This window comes from Lepidochelys kempii, chromosome 9 (assembly GCF_965140285.1).
Source record: "Lepidochelys kempii isolate rLepKem1 chromosome 9, rLepKem1.hap1, whole genome shotgun sequence".
Classification (NCBI taxonomy): Eukaryota; Metazoa; Chordata; order Testudines; family Cheloniidae; genus Lepidochelys; species Lepidochelys kempii.
The window spans coordinates 37,137,944-37,158,865 of NC_136388.1; positions in this window are offsets into that span (position 1 = coordinate 37,137,944).

Here is a 20,922-nt window from a genome sequence, read left to right on the forward strand (position 1 = left end):
TGAGCGTTGCACAAGCACTTGCAGGATCAAGGCTGGAATTCAAGCTCTGAAGGTATTTCATCCTGTTGAGACATGTCATGTGTATATTCTTGCACTTGCTCCAAATATTAAGTTACATTATTCTCCCCATCTGCATTTTTATATCACCAAAATATTTCCCTGTGCCCCAGCACAGTTTTCAAAATTGGTGTGAATGACACCAATGAGCATCAAGTTGCCTCTGCTAAATCATATCATCTGCATCTCCTGAAAAAACATTCTATTATCCAGCACAAGAGCTGGCAAGAAGACAGATGACGTCTTGTGTAGTTTTTCAGATTTGATCTACTATTCATTATTAATGCTCACTTTTGGTAAGAAATGTGCAACACAGACCATTTTTCAAAGTTTCTAAACCAAAACTTTTTAGTACTGGATTCAATACCAGCTGAAGGATGAGATAAGCCCTGCTAAGTGTTTTTGTCCTCGAATCTTTCACAGAATCAAATGAAGCTTAGCTTCATTTGTTAATGGCTGATGTTATGGACAATGCCCTACTTAGGGTGACCAGACGTCCTGATATTAGGGGCTTTGTCTTATATACGCAACTATCCCACTCCCTACACACCCCAGAAAAAAAAGTGCCCCAATTTTTTGCACTTGCTATCTGGTCATCCGAGCCCCCTACTACTCTGCAGGCAGAATGTAAATTGGAGGTTGGAGATGAACATTGGAATTGTCACATCGGAGCAAACCAATAGCCCATTTAGCCTGTTTCTCTTTCTTCAACATTGGCCAATGCTGCATGCTTCTTAGAAATAAGGCATCCAACTGTGCTGTGTTAGAAGTAGCTGGAAACAAGTCCGCCCCCCCCCCCATTTTCCCTCCCTCCCCAAGTTACGACTTTTTGGCAAAAAGCTTGAATCCAAAATATTCTGAGCAAAACCAAATATTTCAATTTCCAAATTCTGCTGCAGTGCCTTGTGTGAGTTGTAGTTCAGGTATTCCCATTCTTCTCTATGGGCTAGGAACCCTGATTGGACATCTCTCAAGAGGGGAGGTGATGCAGCATGGGAGATGTAGTCACTCAGAACTGGACACACTACTCTGGTTGAGGCCTTATCAGCATGTAATTTATCTGTGTATCTTAGGGTTTTGTATTAATGCCCATCATTGTAGAATCTGAGAGCACAATGGGTAATAATACATCCTTAAACTCAATGGAAAATAGTTTAAACTGTTCAACAAATTCCCATGAATTAGAGACATCATGTGATAGGCCTAACACAGCTGAATGTTATTATATGAATTATTTTCCGGAGCCTCACTTTTATCCCAAGAACTAGATAATATATTCTTAATTTACCATTTGTTGCTTATTGCTCACTAGTAAAATTCTACATTCCACTGATTTGTTTTTCTAACACAGAAATGCGTGATGTGATATTCTTAACTTTCTGTCAAATGCTGTTTACATTTACATTGATTTTCTCAACCCTCAATTTTGTCACCATCTTTTATAGCTTTGAGCCATGGAAATATTAGAAGGTGCTTATTCAGTCTCATTTTCACTTCCTTCATTTACTGCCTCTGCAAAAGGAATGTCCTCAGTCGCTGAATATTAGAGGAGATAAAACCAACTCATGTATTTTAGTAAATGAAAAACATGCCAACAGTTGCTTGTTTTAGTAATTTCTAAAAATTAACAACCATACTTTACAGTTTTTTCACCTGTGAGAGTTTCTTGGTTAGATTAAGACAGATGAAAGTTACTTCAACCATTTGAAAAAATAAAGCTCTGTATTAGGAGATAGTTATTATTATTAGCAAAGTTATATTTTTCTTCTTACTGATGTGCCAGAACTGTAGAGGAATCGCTATCAGAATTGCAACTTATTTCAGAGAATAAATTGATCCATGTTGAGCTTACTGGCTTTCCAGGTTCCTTTTATTTTAGTACACATTGAAAGTTGGAAACTGTTTTATAACTTTAGTAACTCAGTTATTAAGTACAAATTTGCAATTCCAGAAATCAGAATCCACTGCAAAGACTTGCTGTGTTTTCAGCCTTGAAATGTACAACATTCAACCAAGTTACAGTATACACATATACAGTCATAAAATGCTTGATATTACTGTACCTACCTAATCAAGCATATAAATTTACAATAGATCATGGTGATATGTAAGAAAGTCTAATTGTTTTTTGCATCATGTCTATCCCATTATTCCTCCCAGAATAGGCAAAGAAAAAAAGTACCATTTGTGGTAACTGAAGGAAGACTCTTTAGGTGAGATTGTTGGCTAAGTCACTCTGATGCTTTTGATAATTCCACCCCTAGTATGTTATTTCCTAAAATGCAGCCTTATACAGTTGAAGGAAATACACTATAGCTCAGGACATTGGTAATAGTTTGTTTTACTTACAGTTTAAATCTTCTGCAGCGTAGGCAGTTAGTGACCAATGCTGTAATTTCCTAGTGGCTAAACAGAAAACATCACTTTCCAGGATTGTTACTGCAGCTACTTTCATAAGCACCATTAAAAAAATCACTTAAATGCAAAGATTTTTAGACAAAAGATGAATATTTTGGATTTTTTAAAAATCATTCTCTCTTTATACATCTTATTGCCACCCATGTTGTTCTCTAGTGCTGGTAGGATTATGATACAGACCTTGTACTGACATATTTGAAAAAAATTTCCCATGCAGTTTAACACTATGATTGCAATGGATGTTTCCCAATGTGCACTAAACTGAATGTTTTCCTACAAGTCCTCTCTTTCTGATAGTTATTTCAGTTCCAGTCTTGGGAAAGACCGCACAAACAGATATATAAATCATCAATGATTTAGATAATGGCATAGAGAGTACATTTATAAAGTTTGTGGATGATATCAAGCTGGGAGGGGTTGCAAGTACTTTGGAGGATAGGATTAAAATTCAAAATGATTTGGACAGACTGGAGAAATGGCCTGAAGTAAATAGGATGAAATGCGATAAAGATAAACGTAAAGAATTACACTTAGGAAGGAACAATCAATTACACATACGAAATGTGAAATGACTACCTAGAAAGGAGTACTGCAGAGAGGGATCTGCAGGTTATAGTGGATCACAAGCTAAATATGAGTCAACAGTGTAACATTGTTGCAAAAAAGCGAACACCATTCTGGGATGTATCGGTAGGAGTGTTGTAAGCAAGACACGAGAAGTAATTCTTCTACTCTAGTCCGTGCTGATAAGGCCTCAACCAGAGTAGTGTGTCCAGTTCTGGGTGCCACATTTCAGGAAAGATGTGGACAAATTGGAGAAAGTCCAGAGAAGAGCAGCAAAAATGATTAAAGGTCTAGAAAACATGACCCATGTTGAAAAAGTGAAAAAAAATGGGTTTATTTAGTCTGGAGAAGAGAAGAGTGAGGGGAAATATGATAACAGTTTTGTTACAAAGAGGAGGGTGAAAAATTGTTCCTGTTAACTTCTGAGGATAAGACAAGAAGCCAACAGGCTTAAATTGCAACAAGGGAGGTTTAGGGAAGATATTACAAAAATTTTCCTGTCAGGGTAGTTGAGCACTGGAACAAATTGAGGGAAGTTGTAGAATCTCCATCATTGAAGGTTTTTAAGAGCAGGTTATTTAAACACCTGTCAGGAATGGTCTAGTTATTAACTTAGTCCTTCTCTGAGTGCAGTGGACTGGACTAGATGATCTATTGGGGTCCTTTCCAGTTCTACACTTCTCTGATGCTCTGATAGCACCTTATACTAAATAATTTCTGCAACACACTGAAAATAATGGGTCCAAACCAGCTTCAGCAACAGGAGGCATAAGCATGTGTGGGGATGTGGTATAGATAAATCTGCGCTTCTCATCTGTCTGCTATTTACTGTATTTTTGGCAATGGTTTAACCAGGCGGCATTAACAAAGTTAGTTTGTTCAGACAATATGAATAATTCTGAAATGATGAGGGTAAGAAGTGAGTCACCTATCAAATTCATTTAAGTTTTCTGCACCTTGCTCCGGGTATGTGACTATACTATTGGAATTTGTTGGACTAAACCAGCCAAGTTCTTCTAGACTCCTCTCAGAAGTTAGGCCCTCTATTCCCCTGTCATCTTAATAGCTTTTTTCTGCACTTGTTCCATTTTAAATTAAGCTTTCTTTGAACATGGGTGACTAGAATTGTACACAGAATCAAAATGAGGTCTTACTAGTGCCTCATACAGTGGCATTGCTACTTCTCTATCTCTACTGAACATGCCTTCCTAATACATCCTAGGATTGATTTGCCTTTTTCACAGCCATATCTCATTGGTGGCTCATCATGGTCAATCACAGGATGACTCAGACACCGAGTCTCTCTCTTCCTTGTTGCTTCCAAATGATGAGTCCCCAGTTTGTAGCAGAAATTTGTGTTATTGGACCCTAAGTGCAGGACTTTGCACTTTGTATTACTGAATTTCTATCACTAATCTTCAAATCCATCAAGATCTTCCTGTATAATATTGCGATCCTCCTCTGTATTGATGCTGCTGCCCAACTTTATATCAGCAAATTTCATTAAAAGATTCCTACTTTAATAAAAATATTGAATAAGATTGGTCCCAAGACTGATGCTTGAGAAACCCCACTAGTAAAATCCCTCCAATCCAATAATTCACCTTTCAATACAACCCACTGCCTTCTCTCCTTTAGTCAGTTCCTTATCCACCTTACAATCCTTATGCTGATCCCTAGTTTAACTAATAATTTCCCATGTGGTATTGTGTCAAGTACTTTACTAACGTCCAGGTATACTAGATCCACTGCACTTCCCTTATCTAAAAATACACAGCACAAATAAATACAATTTATGGGCCATATTTTCCAATGGTGTCTCAACCAGGCCTCTGGGTTTGCACATACAATTCAGCCAGCACAATTATTTGCCTATGCAAGTAAAAAATTCATGTTGTGTGCAAAATGATTGTCGATTGAATACTCTCTCTCTTCAAGTACGATTTTTGATATGGATGTTGTTGATCACCAGCTTCCATTTTTCACAGTCACAACAGAGTTATAAAGCTTCCACACTCCTTTGGATACCAGTCTATCTGGCGATGTTTCTGATACAGCTGGCTTTTCTTCCTCTTCCTGCTTTGCCTGCAATCTTGCCTGACAATATGAGTGCTGGAATTGAGTTACTCTGCGATTGGCAAGAAATATGCTTACAGAAAGATGTTATCCTTTCATCTAGTGTCTCCAGTATTTGTGCACTTTTTAAATTCACCCTTCTCATCACCTTATCATTTATAGTTTTGCTCTCACAAGTTACTAGCTATTATCTAGCAAATTTTTAATATTCTTCTGTAACACCAAAATTCTAACACTCTGAGTCATGTCTGTCTCTGTTTTAAGAGTCATGCTCACAGATCCATACAAGAGGGTTGGCCACATGTTGAAATGTTGACTGTGTTGACCAAATATGAATAGCGCATATGCAAATTTAGGTTCGATTTTTTTCTCCTTAAAAATGTAACACGAGTAAGCCCTAGAGATATGTGAACAAAGCAGCCATCCAGCAGATGAACATTCAGAATAAATAATTGTGAACACCTCAGGACATGGCCTTACCAGTTTTTAATTTTCCTGAAAATTGTTCAAATGGGACTTGTAAAATAATAAAATTATCTGACATTTGACATTTTCAATTTGATTTGTAACGTTTTTAATTTGCAAAAAAGTCCAGTTTTGTTGCCCCTCTCCCCAAGTATTGTTATTGATTTTTATTATTGCTATTCATGGTTGTTTTCTGAGAACAGAGCTGTACAGGTTCAAGTAGGAAGGTAATTCACCTTTTGTGCTTTTCGGTTTAGGCTACTGGAGAACTTACATTGAGTTCTTACAAGATCCACTAGTTAAAAATATACAGAAATGTGAAGATAAGTTAGGGCGGGTCAAAAAATGGGGTTTCCCCCATGTGGAAACTTTCAACTTTTTGATAGGAAAAAAGTTCAAAATCTGAAGTTACAGTACTGAAAATGTTATTATGGTGCCTCACGCCCACATTGACCGCCATGGGTTGGGCTCCCTTACCAGATTACATCTCCCATGATGTAACATAGTCTCCACTCTTGCTAAGCTTATACAGTACATCATGGGAGTCTCAGGCCACATACTGGGAGATGTAGCTTGGTTGGAGAACTCAGTCTATAGAAGAGAATGGGGGCCTGAGGCATAAGAACATAAGAATGACCATACTGGGTCAGATCAAAGGTCCATCTAGCCCAGTATCCTGTCTTCTGACAGTGGCCAATGCCAAGTGCCCCAGGGGGAATGAATAGAACAAGATAATAATCAAGTAATCCACTCCCTGTCGCTCATTCCCAGCTTCTGACAAACAGAAACTAGGGACACCATCCCTGCCCACCCTGGCTAATAGCCATTGATGGACCTATCCTCCATGAATTTATCTAGTTCTTTTTTGAACCCAGTTATAGTCTTGGCCTTCACAACATCCTCTGGCAGAGTTCCACAGGTTGACTGTATGTTGTGTGAAGAAATACTTCCTTTTGTGTGTTTTAAACCTGCTGCCTATTAATTTCATTTGGTGACCCCCAGTTCTTGTGTTAGGAGAAGGCCTAAATAACACTTCCTTATTTATTTTCTCCACACTGGTCATGATTTTACAGACCTCAAATCATATCCCCCCTTAGTTGTCTCTTTTCCAAGCTGAAAAGTCCCAGTCTTATTAATCGCTCATCATATGGAAGCCGTTCCATACCCCTAATAATTTTTGTTGCCCTTTTCTGAACCTTTTCCAATTCCAATATGCACACAAATTACCAGTCCTATAAGGTACCATTGCAGCATTGCTAAATCAAAAGGTGAGGGGGGGTCCCAATTTTTTGTAAGTGTTCAAATTTTTTATGTAACATCAAAATTTTCCATGGACAGAAGATACTTTTCATAAAATAATTTCATTTAACTGAAACCCCAATTTTCCATTGAAAAAGTTTTGACCGAATAATTACATACTTGTATATGCCTTTCAAAATAGAATATTAAGAAATCGTCAAGATCTGTTATTTTACGTGCCTGTAAATGATTGATTTCTAATTGTAGTTACTTGGGGAAAAGAGTATGCCCTAAAAAGGGCCATGATCACTTTGAAATCTAGCAGGAATTTGCAGGAAAAAAGCAGTTGAATGTTGTTTCGAGTAATATAATCTGCTCTCGAGTCCCCCTGCCAATTTTTTTCCCTTTCACCTATTCCTGTGTGAAAGGCCCATAAAAACAAGGGAAATTAAAACTCTTTAGAACTCATTTCAGCCATGAACTCAACCATGACTAGGAAGTTGGTGTACCCTGACGGATTCTTGTTGTGTTAATCATTGTCTGTTACCTAGAGCTCTGTTTGTAGTATCCATCGTTACCTCCTATATCATACTGAGATTGCAAGCTCTTTGGGCAACATTACATTACTCTTTTTATTATATGCTTGCTCCTAGCACTTTGGGGCTGGGCATTTTCACAATACAAATATTAATCATAATGAATACATTAAATCACAATCCAGAGGAAAGAGTGAAACAAATTGATCCCTTACTGCCTTCCACTGCAGAAAGAAAACAAATGAAAGACACAAATATTCTCCCCTAATCTTTTGGTACAATCATCATAGATATTTCTTGTAACAATAGCAAGATAAAAAAGTCCAAACAGAAGTACGTTTTTTTAAAGTTGACAGTATCCTTCTAAGCTGAATCTTGAATTTAGCAGAGATAAGATGTGCAAGCAAACAGGTTTTCTCACTCGATCAACAAAAGTATTATTGCAATGACTTCAAGGAAATTTGCACAAAAAAATTATGTTGCTGTTTTGTAGCTCTTAATATTACTTTGTGGCTTTGTAGCAATTGCTGCCTCTCCTGAGATCTGCCAGTAGAGCTTATATTCATCAGGAAGGCAATTGGTGCAGAACATTTAGCAGTCTGCAGTCCACTTACAATAACAATATCAGCTGCTCACTATACTAGATAGAGAGCCAGAGATAGATAATACAGCCTTGAGAGACAGGACTGTCTGCTACCTGTCAAATCCTATACATCTGAGTAAAACAACTTAGCAGGGTTGGCTCAGTTGCTTTGAGCAGAGATGATGCATATAGTCTTAACAAGAACATCCCTGGATGATGAAGCAAGCTCAAAGATGCACATTAAAAAATAATGAAGGGAAATCCTTCTTGCAGCCATTTTGGCCATCAGATTCTTTCTAAATGGTGCCGAAATATCAACATGGAGGTTCCCAGCTCCCTGCCGGGAGCACAGCAGCTGTCAGGGCTCTTGTCTCCCTGCCAGGAGCATAGATGCAGTGGGGCTCCCAGTGGGGAGCTGGGAGTGGGAAGCCTAGCAGGCGCAGCCCAGCTTGGAGCGGGGAGCTTGGTGGGCATAGCCTGGCTTGAAGCAGGGAGCCCCAAGGGCAGCTGGTTTCTAGCTGGAGTCCCCCATCTGCCCCTGGTAACAGCCCGCCTTTTTTGTCTATTTCATGGCTCAAGCCTGGAGCTGTGAAATTGGCAAGCATGGACAGCCAACAGCATGTAAGTAACACACAGTGTCTACACGGCTGTGTGCCATTTCCTCACACTTACACAAAGTTCCAGTGGAATCTGGTAGAAAATGAAGGAGACAAAGGGCCAGTGCAGGCGCATACGGTCCTCAGTAGAGCTGGGCAAAACATTTTAGACAAATAGTTTATTCAACTGTTTTAAAATGTAGTTTTGATCAACCTAAAACTATTTGTGAATTTGACATGAGGTGGAGGAGGAGAAGGTGGTGCCCCTCTTATAACCATTAGCCCATTGGTTAGGGCACTGGGGTGAACAAGGAGAGGTAATACCTCTGAAAGTCAGCACAGTTACACTCTGAATGGTTCTCTTTCATTGGTCTTCACTTCACACCTAGCTCTCACCTGTGGCTCCAAGTAGTTGCTAATATGCAGCAGTAGTCATATCCAGTGACACCACTTCAACTGGTGGCCTAAACCAGGTAGAGGTTAGCCATGAGGGGAAACATCTATCCCAGGCATATTAAGGCTTAATCTAAGCTTAAAACTTAGGTCAACCTTGCTACATCGCTCAGGGCTGTGAAAAATTTCACACCCCATGCAACACAGTTAGATTGACCTAACCCCACTGTGGACACTGCTAGGTTGACAGAAGATTTTTTTCCACTGACCTAGCTACTGCCTTTCGAGAAGGCAGATTTACTACAGCAACAGAGAAACCCCTTCAGCTGCTGAAGTAAGTGTCTACTTTATAGCAGTGTAGCTGCTGCTGTATTGCTTGTAGTATAGTCATATCCTAAGTCTCTTTGGGCAGACCAGGCAGAGGAGACCTTTTGGTCCAATGGCTAGAAAGGCACTGCAATTACGTGTTATTGAATACGTACGGCTTGACAAGGCACAAAAGATGTCAGTGGCAATCCACTGCAGCTAATGACGTTCAGAATGGTTGTTTTATGCCACCACTGGTCTTCAACTTCAGTGCATAAGATTCTTTAAGTAGTAGAAGACCCCAGTGCAATGGTCTTCTCACTTAAAGAATCTTATGCACAGGTATTAATGCATCAGTAAGGGCACTTACCTGGAATGTGAAAGACTCAGGTTTGAATTCTTGCTCCAGAACACACTTTTTCAATTCACCAAAAGTTCTGAAAAATTTCTGATTCAGTTTGGCCTGAACCATTTTTTTTTGCAGGGGAGGGGTGAGGAAGACCCAAACCAAAAAAAATTAGCTATTGGCACAGCTGTAGTCCCCAGCAGATTCAAGTTCTGCACAGATCTTAAAAGGCACTAAAAGGGTTTTGTTACCAGAGCTTTTTTATTTTTTTGTCTGTTCAAGAAGGGGTGAAAAACTCTCTCTCTCACACACACACACACACACACAGAGGAGCAAATAAGTACATAGAAGGAAATTAATTTTCCTCTTCCCCTAGGGTTTCCTGCCAGAACCTGCCCATATTAATCATCTACCATTTGAAGAAAAAAAGTTGCTTTCTAAGCAGCACTGTTTATGAAAACATCTATAACCTACAGCTCGTAAGGAGATGGAAAGAGGGTGCTTATCGTAGGGTGTTAGTATAAGCATGCAAGTTGTTAATGTAGTATTTATCAACATTCATCCTGAAGAATCCCAAAGTGCTTGATAGACTATCTACATAGATAATTCATCCACTTCTGGGGCATAGAAGTAGCAGCTTCCCACTCTGGAAGATTTGTGCTGAGGTTGTATTGTCCCTGGATTCTACAAAAACACCAGGAAAATGGGCAGCAACCCGTACTACTGGCAGCGGCCATCTGTTCTATTAGGAAAGTGTGAGCCACCGTTGAAGAAGGAATAACAGTCTCTCTCCCCAACCCCAGTTCTTAAGTTATTGTGGGTTCAGAGTCATGGAACCCCACAATAACGTCAGTTGGATCTGGTGCAGATGGGTAACATTAGCATTACAGTAATGCCTCATGGCCCCACAATCAGAATCAGGGCCCCTACATTAAAAGCAATACAAATACATACAAACACATGGTTCCTGCCCCAAAGAAAGAGGTAGATGCTAGAGACAATCAGTCAATCTGAAACTTTCTCAGTGGAAGAGACAGCCGCCTCTCCTGGATGTGCGTTCCCCTATGACAGAGCCACAGCAGATACTAGAATGGCTAATGAGGTAGGAGTGGCTGCATCTCCAGCATAGTATATAGTGTCTTTCTTTGCCATGAAACAGCCAAAAGTAGGACAAATATTTCTGGCCTCTCAGTACATGAAGGCAGGGGCAGTGACAGAGATAATACAGACGTTCCAAGATAATCACAGACCATACCAATGTCGTCATTTGTCAGAAAACGATCTCTACATGATTCATGGACTGATAGTGCTCTCACGCTTATGTAAATCAGCACCTATTCCTAGGAAGTCAATGGAAACTGCTGGTGCTTGGCATTGTTCACAATCATGCCACTATTTAGGTGCCTAAATATGGACTGAGGGACCTATCTACAGGTACTCATTTTTGAGCACTCTGGCCATCATTTTATGCCGTCTCGGTAAAAGAATTAAAAATAATGTGATAACTGAAAACAGTGCCTGTAATTCACTGTGAGTAGTAAGGCAATCAATGAAAAATATCAGCACATCATTTACACACTATTTTAATTAGTATATTCAAGAGTATTAAGAACCAGTGTCCCATTCAGTCTTTACAGAGCAGCAGCCTGGTGAGTAACAATGCTACTTTTCAAGGTGGTCACATCATCTATTATGCCTAAATTAAGGAAGGACTTTTGGAGGCTTGTTCCTTATAAAAGTGAATCTGTTGGCCATTGTCTCTAGGTGCACTGGTCTCACTAAACAGGGATACCCACTGGTGCCCAATTTGGGAAGGGTGGAATTGCATGCTATATTTTCCTGTGATTGCACATATTGCTCGGAAGAATAAAGAAAGGTATTTTGCACCTTGAACATCTTCCATCTCAGGATATCCGATGATCTTACATGCATTGTTATCATATTACAACATTTCATTATTTGCCATGTTGCAGATGAGGAAACCAAGGCATCAAGAAATTAAATTACAAGCCTTTAATCAGACAGGAAGTCTGTGAGAGAACCAAAAATAGAACCCAGGTGCTCAGGGATTGTGCTTTCATAAGACCTTCCCTCCTTATACAAAACATGAATAGTGATAATAAAAATTGAAAAGTGCTGATCAGACCTAGAAGGCAGTTAAATACCTCTGATTTCACTCAGGATGTGATGTCTGTGGCAAAAAGAATGAAATGTACAAAATCCCTGTGAATGTAAAGCTTATATGAGTCAAAATAAGGTGCTTTAGATTGCAGCTGTGATTTCACACAGACTCAGACATTACAAAGAAACCATGAAAATGGCTATTTAATGCTGCTCAAAGTAATAAACTGCACAGTAAAGTTCAAAATTCAAATGTAATTTGTAATAAGAAATTCATAGGGGGGAAGCAAATGGAATGATCATCTCAGCATTATGCAGCTGTATGGTAAAGTTTTAGGTTTCTAAAAAGATGATTTCTGAAATTATTTATGTCTAGCAAAACACAAACGTGCATGTATTTGGGTAAAAGATACCCTAATACATTCCAGCTCCTGTATGCTTCTCGGTTTGTGAATCAAAGAGAGGAGGGGGGCAATGGACCAAAAATGGTGGAGGTGGTTCAGGTTCCCCAAAATGATGTTAGGTTTTGGGGATTCCCATGGCCTTGGGGGCTTCTGTTGGGAGAACAAAGGACTAGGGCTGTGCAAATCACAAACCAGATTTGCTGAGCTTTCCTAGACCTGGTCCAGCATTCAGAGGCTAGGCTAGAACTGGGTCCCATCCTGATTTCAGGTGGATTTATAGGTGTGCATCCTCTGGCACAGTCTTTATGCCACCCTGTTAGCCGACGGCCAAGGATGTTTGGTGAGGTGCCAGCTATGCCCGTTTATACCATCCGTGACTTTAACCGCTAGGACGCACTGTCCCTTCGCGGCGGGCAGCCCGGGCTAGGCTGACGGATGCCCCAAGGTCCTAACCACCCGTGACTTTAACTGCTAGAGCTCAGAGCTCCTTCGCAGCGGGCAGTCAATACTGACTGACAGGTGCCCCAATGGCAGCACTAAGAGCCTCTCCACACCCGTGACTTTAACTGCTAGAGCTCAGAGCTCCTTCGCAGCGGGCAGCCAGGATTGACTGACAGGTGCCCCAAGAGTTTGCCCCGTGGAGGCGGCACAACTCAACGCTAGGCTCTTAGTACTCTCACCTAATGGCCAGGCTTTAGAGCCAAAACGGCTGAGGTTCTTTAATTGTGTTGGCTGCTTTACAGTAAACCAGAGAAAACAAGTCAGGCTTATGCATAAATGGTTACCAAAAATTTATTAAGCTAGATTCTAATCATGTGGTTACAAAATTGCTAGTGCCTACTTATTTAAATGTAGAGATGTTACACACACAAACAAGTTACAAAACTGAAGCCACAATCCCAAAGAAAGAAAACAAAGTATAGAGCTCTATTTCAAAATATGTGTACACTAAAGATAGGAGATCAGGTGTGGGTGCTTCTTACCCTCCTTGCATCTCTCGATTCCAGCGGTGCCAAGCCAGGATCGGTCACTCAATTCCGCGGAAAGACGAATAAGGGACAAGGCGTAGGGACCCTCTTAGCTGCAGAAGCCTTGGGAGGCTGTCACTTATCTGACCAGCAGATAGATAGTGAAAGCACTCAAAAATCATGGTGCTGTAGGTCCCCTACTTATACCTCTGTACTCCTTTATTCTCTTTCTCCTTTCTTATGCCAAATTGAGGCTGGTCTGTCGGGGTGACGCCAGCTTTCGCAAGAGTAGTTTACACTTGCAAAGGAGAGAAACAATAAGTGTCGACGACTGGACATTTCTTTTATCAGGGTAAATATTTTCCCAACTAGGATGTTGGTGTGTGTGCATCACGCTATTTAGTAGGGGCTAACAGCCATGTCTGTCACAGGGCCTCTGCCTGCTGTGAGCTTAATCGTTGTATCTGTTCCCAGAGGCACATTGTAGCAGCACACCTGTGCTTTCACAGCTTCAAAGGCTGTGCTGGAATATATGTTAAGTGCCCTGTTCCTGCTTCCTCCTGTGTTTCCAGCAATGCTGGTCTGAGAGGGGGGGGGCTGGCTGTCTGGCTACACACCCCCTGTCATAGAAGTAGTTGCATTTCATTTCTGTTATGGGCATACAGTTTGTGGGATCCCTTAAGGTAAAAACATAAAGCACCATTTTAACTATGTAAAAGCACTGGAGACAAGAGGCAGGCACTGGTGTCATGTAGTATCTATTAGTGTGGAGTAGTCCATCCTGGCCTCCCAGGTAAGGGCTAACAGGGAAAGTAACCTCTTGATATTTTTCTTGTAGAATTATCCGCCAGCCAATGGTACCATGATAAATACGGCATTTAAACAAACTGGAAAGTGTCAGGAATGTGGAAATTACACTCATTTGCTATGAGCTAGTGCCAGGCACTTTTTACCGTTTCTCACGTTTTGAAAACGTACCTTTAAAGATGCTGGTGAGGGCTATTAAAGCAAGGTTTGCTTTCAGACTAGAAATATAAAATCACAACACAGTAGAATGAAGCACCCCTAGATGTGATAATGACTTACAGTTACATAGTATCTTTCATCCAGAAGGAAACTGTGGTGCTTTCCAAACAATGCAATTGCTTCTGCACCCGTTGGCCCAGATTCATCTCTGTGCCACTGCAGAGCCTTGTACAAAGACTGAGAGGGAGCTTTGTGCCCTGTTGTCCTGGGGGGCCAAATTGGCCCTGACACAGATTAGAGAAGTCTTGAGGGGTTTGCTAATTTGTGCATGGTTTGCCCTATAGGATTTTAGCCATCACGGGATAACCAGGGCACAGAACCATCACAGCAACATCCCCTTCTTCTGCCACTTCCTTGTATGCCCCAGAATGTGCCTTGCACCAGAGTCCCAAGGACTCTCACAGAACATGCAGGACTAGCAGAGTTGACTCTGCCTAGTGGGGAAGGTCTTCTGCACAAGGGGCATTCCCCAGGGAATAGGGCAGGGTGGGAATATGCACCAGTATATGCAGCACAAAGGAGCTGCAGAGCAACCATGAACTGGGCCCATTGAACTTTATGACAAAACGACTGCCCTTCAGTGGGAGTAGGATTGGGCCCACCTGCCACTGAAATGGAAACTGTCGGATGTGAAACACAGCAACTGTTAAACTCACAGGAATGCTAATAAGATAGGACGTTCAGAAGACTATCCAGCTGAGACAGTAAGGGGTGGGCTTTTTTTTGGTTTTGGGGTAGGGAGAATGTAAATGGAATCTGGCTAGAATACTAAGATTCCTGCTGTCATGCAAAGTGCCATGGAACCTTTACCAGCTCCAATGGTCAGGATTTCAACTGTACATCTCATGCAAAATGCAGCTGCTGAAGCAGAATGATGCATCTTTAAAAACCACTGGGCTATTTGTTCAGTGCTGACGCTGAGGGATCAGTGCCACCGACTAAGTTGGCCACCAGCACCACTTAAATCACCTTAAAAAGAAAAGAAAAAAAAAGCTTCTCCCTTTTGCATATACCATGTAAAGCAAAATGCTTATCAGGCTGACCCCACTTAGCATGCAAGACCTGACAGAGCCCAAAGTGGAGTGGTTGGAGGCTGAGTTCTTATATATTGTTCCACTCTTAGTACTACAGATTCAACACACTTAACTGGGTTGGCAAAAATCCCAACTCTCAAATATTAACAGTATCTTGAAGAGATGAATATGGCCTGTGTCGCTATGTAACTATCAAAGCCCTGTTTTCTCTGTACTGCGTCTTTGAATTTCTAAGGAAACTGCTGGCCTGTTCAGAGTCTCCTCAATGTGGAGAGCAATTTCAGTACAAAATGGATGCAGTCACTGAATCACACATACACTATCCTCTCATGCAGTGCCTACGTTTGGTCTTTCTGGTGTTTCCTCGAATTACAATTAAAAATAAAAAAGTAAATGATTCCTGGTGAGCTGCAGAATAGCAAATTGCTACTTAAAAAAAGGCAAAAGCTAAAGTCATACTGAGAACAAAAGTGGGAACTGTCTTTGTTCAGAACCTCTGTACAGGTACAAGCAGATGCACTGTGAGTATCCCCGTTCCCACCCCTACCAGTAGGAGTAACTGAAAATCCTCAGCTGCAAAGGTCATGTACCTTTTAGAACACAGTCTCTGGTCTAGTTCAAGACATGAGCTTGAGTCAGGTCAAAGTTGTACAAATAGAAATGAAAGTGCCCGTCATCCTTGAAGGGACAGCACTGGAACCAGCAAAGTCATTTTACTGGTAACTAAAGGCAGAGGTGAAAGTAATCGGTATGGTATGGTATGCCATACCGGCAAGAGCCGGTATGCCATGCCAGACCAGACCGGCTTCCCCAGGCTGGCGATTTAAAGGGCCCAGGGCTCTCTGCAGTGGCCGGAGCCCCGGACTCTTTAAATCGCCTCCTGAGCCCCGCTGTGGGAGCTCTGGGGTAGTGGTGGCAGGGCTCTGGCAGTGATTTAAAGGGCCCGGGGTTCCGGCTAATGCAGGGAGTCCCGGGCCCTTTAAATCACTGCTGTAGCCCTGCGCCGCTACCCTGGGGCTCAGGCAGCGAGGCTCCAGCAGTGTTTTAAAGGACCAGGGCTCCCCTCAACAGCAGGAGCCCCGGGCCCTTTAAAGTGCTGTCTGAGTCCTGCCACCACTACCCAGGGGCTCCAGCAGCTGGGCTCGGGCAGCAATTTAAAGGGCCTGGAGCTCCGCTGCGGTAGCGGTGGCTGGAGCCCTGGGCCCTTTAAATCATCCCTGAGCCCCGGGGCTCCCAGCTACCTCTGCAGCTGGGAGCTCTGGGGGTGATTTAAAGGCCCCGGGGCTCCCAGCTGCAACCGGGAGCCCTGGGGTCTTTAAATCTTAAAAGTCCCCGCCTCTTCCGGTTAGAGCTATGCCTCTTCCAGTTGAGACCACGCCCCCGCTCAGGACTCTGGTGTACCAGTAAGTCTTTTAAGTTACTTTCACCCCTGACTAAAGGTCAAGGCTTCAAGGAAGTGAAATAAGCTTTGATCCACTAAGCAAGCAAACAATCAACCCCTCACCCCTAACATCTCATTTCACAATAGTGACACAATAATAAACTATTCTGATTTGTTCATAAAAGGAAAATTATTTCAAATATCTCCCTATTAAAACAAAATAATGTTTGACAAACTGAGGTCTGTTCTGAGCATAAAACATCTTCCCCCTCCACTCCTTTTCATGTAGAGTGAGGTATTCTTTGTGAAGCTCTGAGACCTCGGAGCTGAGAAATGACTGAGAGCAACTGTAAGAAATAAGTCGTAACAAAGGTCTTTTTTACTGACTGAATTTGAGCAGGCCACTTAGTCACCCAACCTGTTGCCTTTTTTTTTAAAGCAGGGCCTAAAGGAGCAAGTGTTGAATTCCATGAGGATTTGCTATTTTTACCGTGTTGCCCGGCTGGACAAGTCCAGGTATTAGAATCACATGGTTCCTGCCAAGGTTCTGCCAGCCTCTGCACTGTTAGCCACAGGCTCTAATGTTAGCCATAAACAGTCACCCCAAGATGAAACTCAGAATACAAGATCTCAGGCAAGGACAGAGATTTATGTTTTGTTTAAATGTGTTGTGTCAAATCTCATCTCTCATACACATGGGAATCAGAGGCCCAGAAGGCCCTACCTATTTTTTTTAATGGAACTCTGCACCCACCTAATTAGTCCCACCAAGGGTCATACTGATGTGGACAGAGGCATGAAAGAGCTCCCCTGCAGCTCTGTGGTGGGGCTCCACAAAGCTATCAAGGGGGCGGAGCTAGGGAAGGGACATTATATGAGCTCCTCAAGCCCTTAAATAGGATGTCTGGCACTGACCGCTCTCCCCAAGCCAATCCCGCCTTCCCCACAAAGGTCCCACAGAGACTCAGAAGTGCGGCGCTCCCAGCTATGCTAAGAGGTGAAGAAATGCTGAACAGGGTTGGCTTGAGGCATTGAGAAACATGCACAGTCTGCGTGTGCAGGCAGCACGACTGGGACTGAGACTCACCTTTGTGCCAGAGTGCAACGATGCAGGAAGCTCTTTGTGCCCTCTAAATTCTGGGGTTTACTTATGTGGGACCAGCCACAATTTAGATCTGTAGCTAAAATCTCTCTGTGGTTCAAGAATAAACTCTCAGCACACAGGAAGGTGTGTTGATTATGGATCAAAGCTTGTTGATTATGGATGGCTCCATTAGTCTTCATTAGCCCGAACATACAGGAAAGTGTGTCTGAAATGCAACCCTAGTGCTAAAGAGATCCCTTTGTTAAGAAGAGCATGAGAGACATGCATTGCGAGGGTATAACTCCAGGCATTCCTTAAAACAGTGATACTTAGACTGAGGCTTGGGAGCCACAAGTGGCTCTTTAATGTGTCTCCTGCAGCTGTTTGTAGCACATGGTATTAAAACACAGTGTGATTTAATTGTTAACTGGTCTAAGTTATTAACCAATCAGGATGATTTTATTATGTTATTAACCAACTGTAGTTGATAAAATAATAATACTTTGTCAGTCATTTTGCTGTGAGAATAATATATATATATATATATATATATATATATATATATATATATATATATATATATATATATATATAAAAACTAAATATGAATATATAGTACTATCAAAAATGAAACAATTAATTCACACTACTGTGGTTCTTTTGGGTAATGTTGATCACTAATTTGGCTCCTGAAACACTGAGGTCTGAATACCAACTGCCTTAAAGGTTTCAGAGTGTGTCAGAAAACAGGTGCTGAAAGGAAGAGGGGTCCAGTCATCAGGGACAGAGACTGTGACACACTTGATTAAAATAAATTATCTGTTTCACAGTGGAGTGCTTTGATGTTGAGAAGCAAAGGAAATTGTATAGCCAGTCCCAACAGGAATTCTGTTAATTATTAACAGGGACTTGTTATAGTTGACGTCTCCTGTACTGGAGGAAATCCAAAGTGACTTGGTGCATGGGCGAGATATCCACTGCTGACTAAATGAGCCAATATATCCCATAAACCTAGGCAGCCTTTCCTAGCTGGCCATGAGCAAGAAGAAAATTAAGGGTCAGAGGTTGGGAGAGAAATCAGCCTATTTGAACTTCTGATTCAGTGACAGAAAATACTTTCCTTTGATTCTCTCTGAAGTTTAAAATTTATTAAACTCATGAATATAGTACAGTGGCTAAGAAGAAGAGAAATCTGGCTGTGCTCATATGTGCCTTCAGCATGCTTTTCTTTTCTTTCAGTTTAATGAATTCTCTTCCCTAACCTTATTGCTGCAAACCCATTTAGCCCTGGTTGAATAGTAAAATAATCTGTTCACACTTCAAAGGCCTGAGTTTGGGTCACTCTGTTTCCTAGTATTGTAATGTTAGTGAGTCACAAATATTCAAACAACAGACAGGTATTTGTGAAAACATCTGCAAATCCCAGAAGTTTCACAAATGTTAGCCCGAATTCTTATTCATCAAAACATTCTGGCCAGAACAGAATGGTCATTATTTTCTCTTCATTTTTTTTTACAAGAAGTTTCAGTCATAGAATCATAGAAGATTAGGTTTTGAAGAGATCTTAGAAGGTCATCTAGTCCAACCCCCTGCTCAAAGCAGAACCAACCCCAAATAAATCATCTCAGCCAGGGCTTTGTCAAGCTGGGCCTTAAAAATCTCTAAGGATGGAGATTCCACCACCTCCCTAGGTAACCCATTCCAGTGCTTCAGCACCCTCCTAGGGTATGTCTACACCATGAAATTAGGTCGATTTTATAGAACTTGATCTTTAGAAAGCTATTTTATACAGTCGATTGTGTATGTCCCCACTAAGCGCATTAAGTCAGCGGAGTGTGTCCTCAGTATCATGGCTAGCATCAACTCATGGAGCAGTGCATTGTGGGTAGCTATCCCACAGTCCCCGCAGTCTCTGCTGCCCATTGGAATTGTGGGTTAAGCTCCCAATGCCTGATGGGGTAAAAACATTGTTGTGGATGGTTTTGGGTACACGTCTTCAGTCTCTCCTCCCTTCCTCCCTCTGCAAAAGCAACAGCAGACAATCTTTTCAGACCTTTTTTCCTGGGTTACCCGTGCAGACGCCATAGCATGGCAAGCATGGAGCCTGCTCAGCTCACCGCTGCTGTTCTGAGCACTGTAAACACCTTGCGCATTATCCTGGAGTATGTGCAGAACCTGGTTAGGAGCCGCCAGCGTGAGGATGATTGTGAGGAGGACATGGACACAGACATTCCTGAAAGCACAGGCTGTGGCAATTGGGACATCATGGTGACAGTGGGGCAGGTTGATACAGTGGAAGGCCAATTCTGGGCCCGGCAAACAAGCACAGACTGGTGAGACTGCATAGTGTTGCAGGTATGGGATGATTCCCAGTGGCTGTGAAACTTTCGCATGCGTAAGGCCACTTTCCTGGAACTTTGTGACTTGCTTTCCCCGACCCTGACGCACAGGAATACCAAGATGAGAGCTGCCCTGATAGTTGAGAAGCAAGTGGCGATAGCCCTGTGGAAGTTTGCAATGCCTGACTGCTACCGGTGAGTCGGAAATCAATTTGGAGTGGGCAAATCTACTTTGGGGGCTGCTGTGATCCAAGTAGCCAGTGCAACCACTGACCTTCTGCTAACAAGGGTAGCGACTCTGGGAAATGTGCAGGTCATAGGGGATGGCTTTGCTGCAATGGGGTTCCCTAACTGTGGTGGGGCAATAGATGGAAAGCATATCCCTGTTTTGGCACTGGACCACCTTGCCAACCAGTAAGTAAACCGCAAGGGGTACTTCTCAAAGGTGCTGCAAGCACTGGTGGATCACAAGGGATGTTTCACCGACATCAACATGGGATGGCCTGGACAGGTGCATGACACTCGCATCTTTAGGAACTCCGGGCTGTTCGAGCAGCTGCAAGAAGGGACTTACTTCCCAGACCAGAAAATTACTGCTGGGGGTGTTGAAATGCCAATAGTTATCCTTGAGGACCCAGCCTAGCCCTTGCTCCATGGCTCATGAAGCCATACACAGGCAGCCTGGACAGTAGTAAGGACCAGTTCAACTATGGGCTGAGCAAGTGCAGAATGGTAGTAGAGTGTGCCTTTGAACGTTTAAAAGCTCACTGGTGCTGTTTGCTGACTCGGTTAGACCTCAGTGCAACCGTATTCCCATTGTTATTGCTGCTTGCTGTGTGCTCCATAATATCTGTGAGAGTAAGGGGGAGACGTTTCTGGCGCGGTGGGAGACTGAGGCAAATCGCCTGGCAGCCGATTTTGAGCAGCCAGACACCAGGGCGATTAGAAGAGCACAGCTAGGCACACTGTGGATCAGAAAGGCTTTG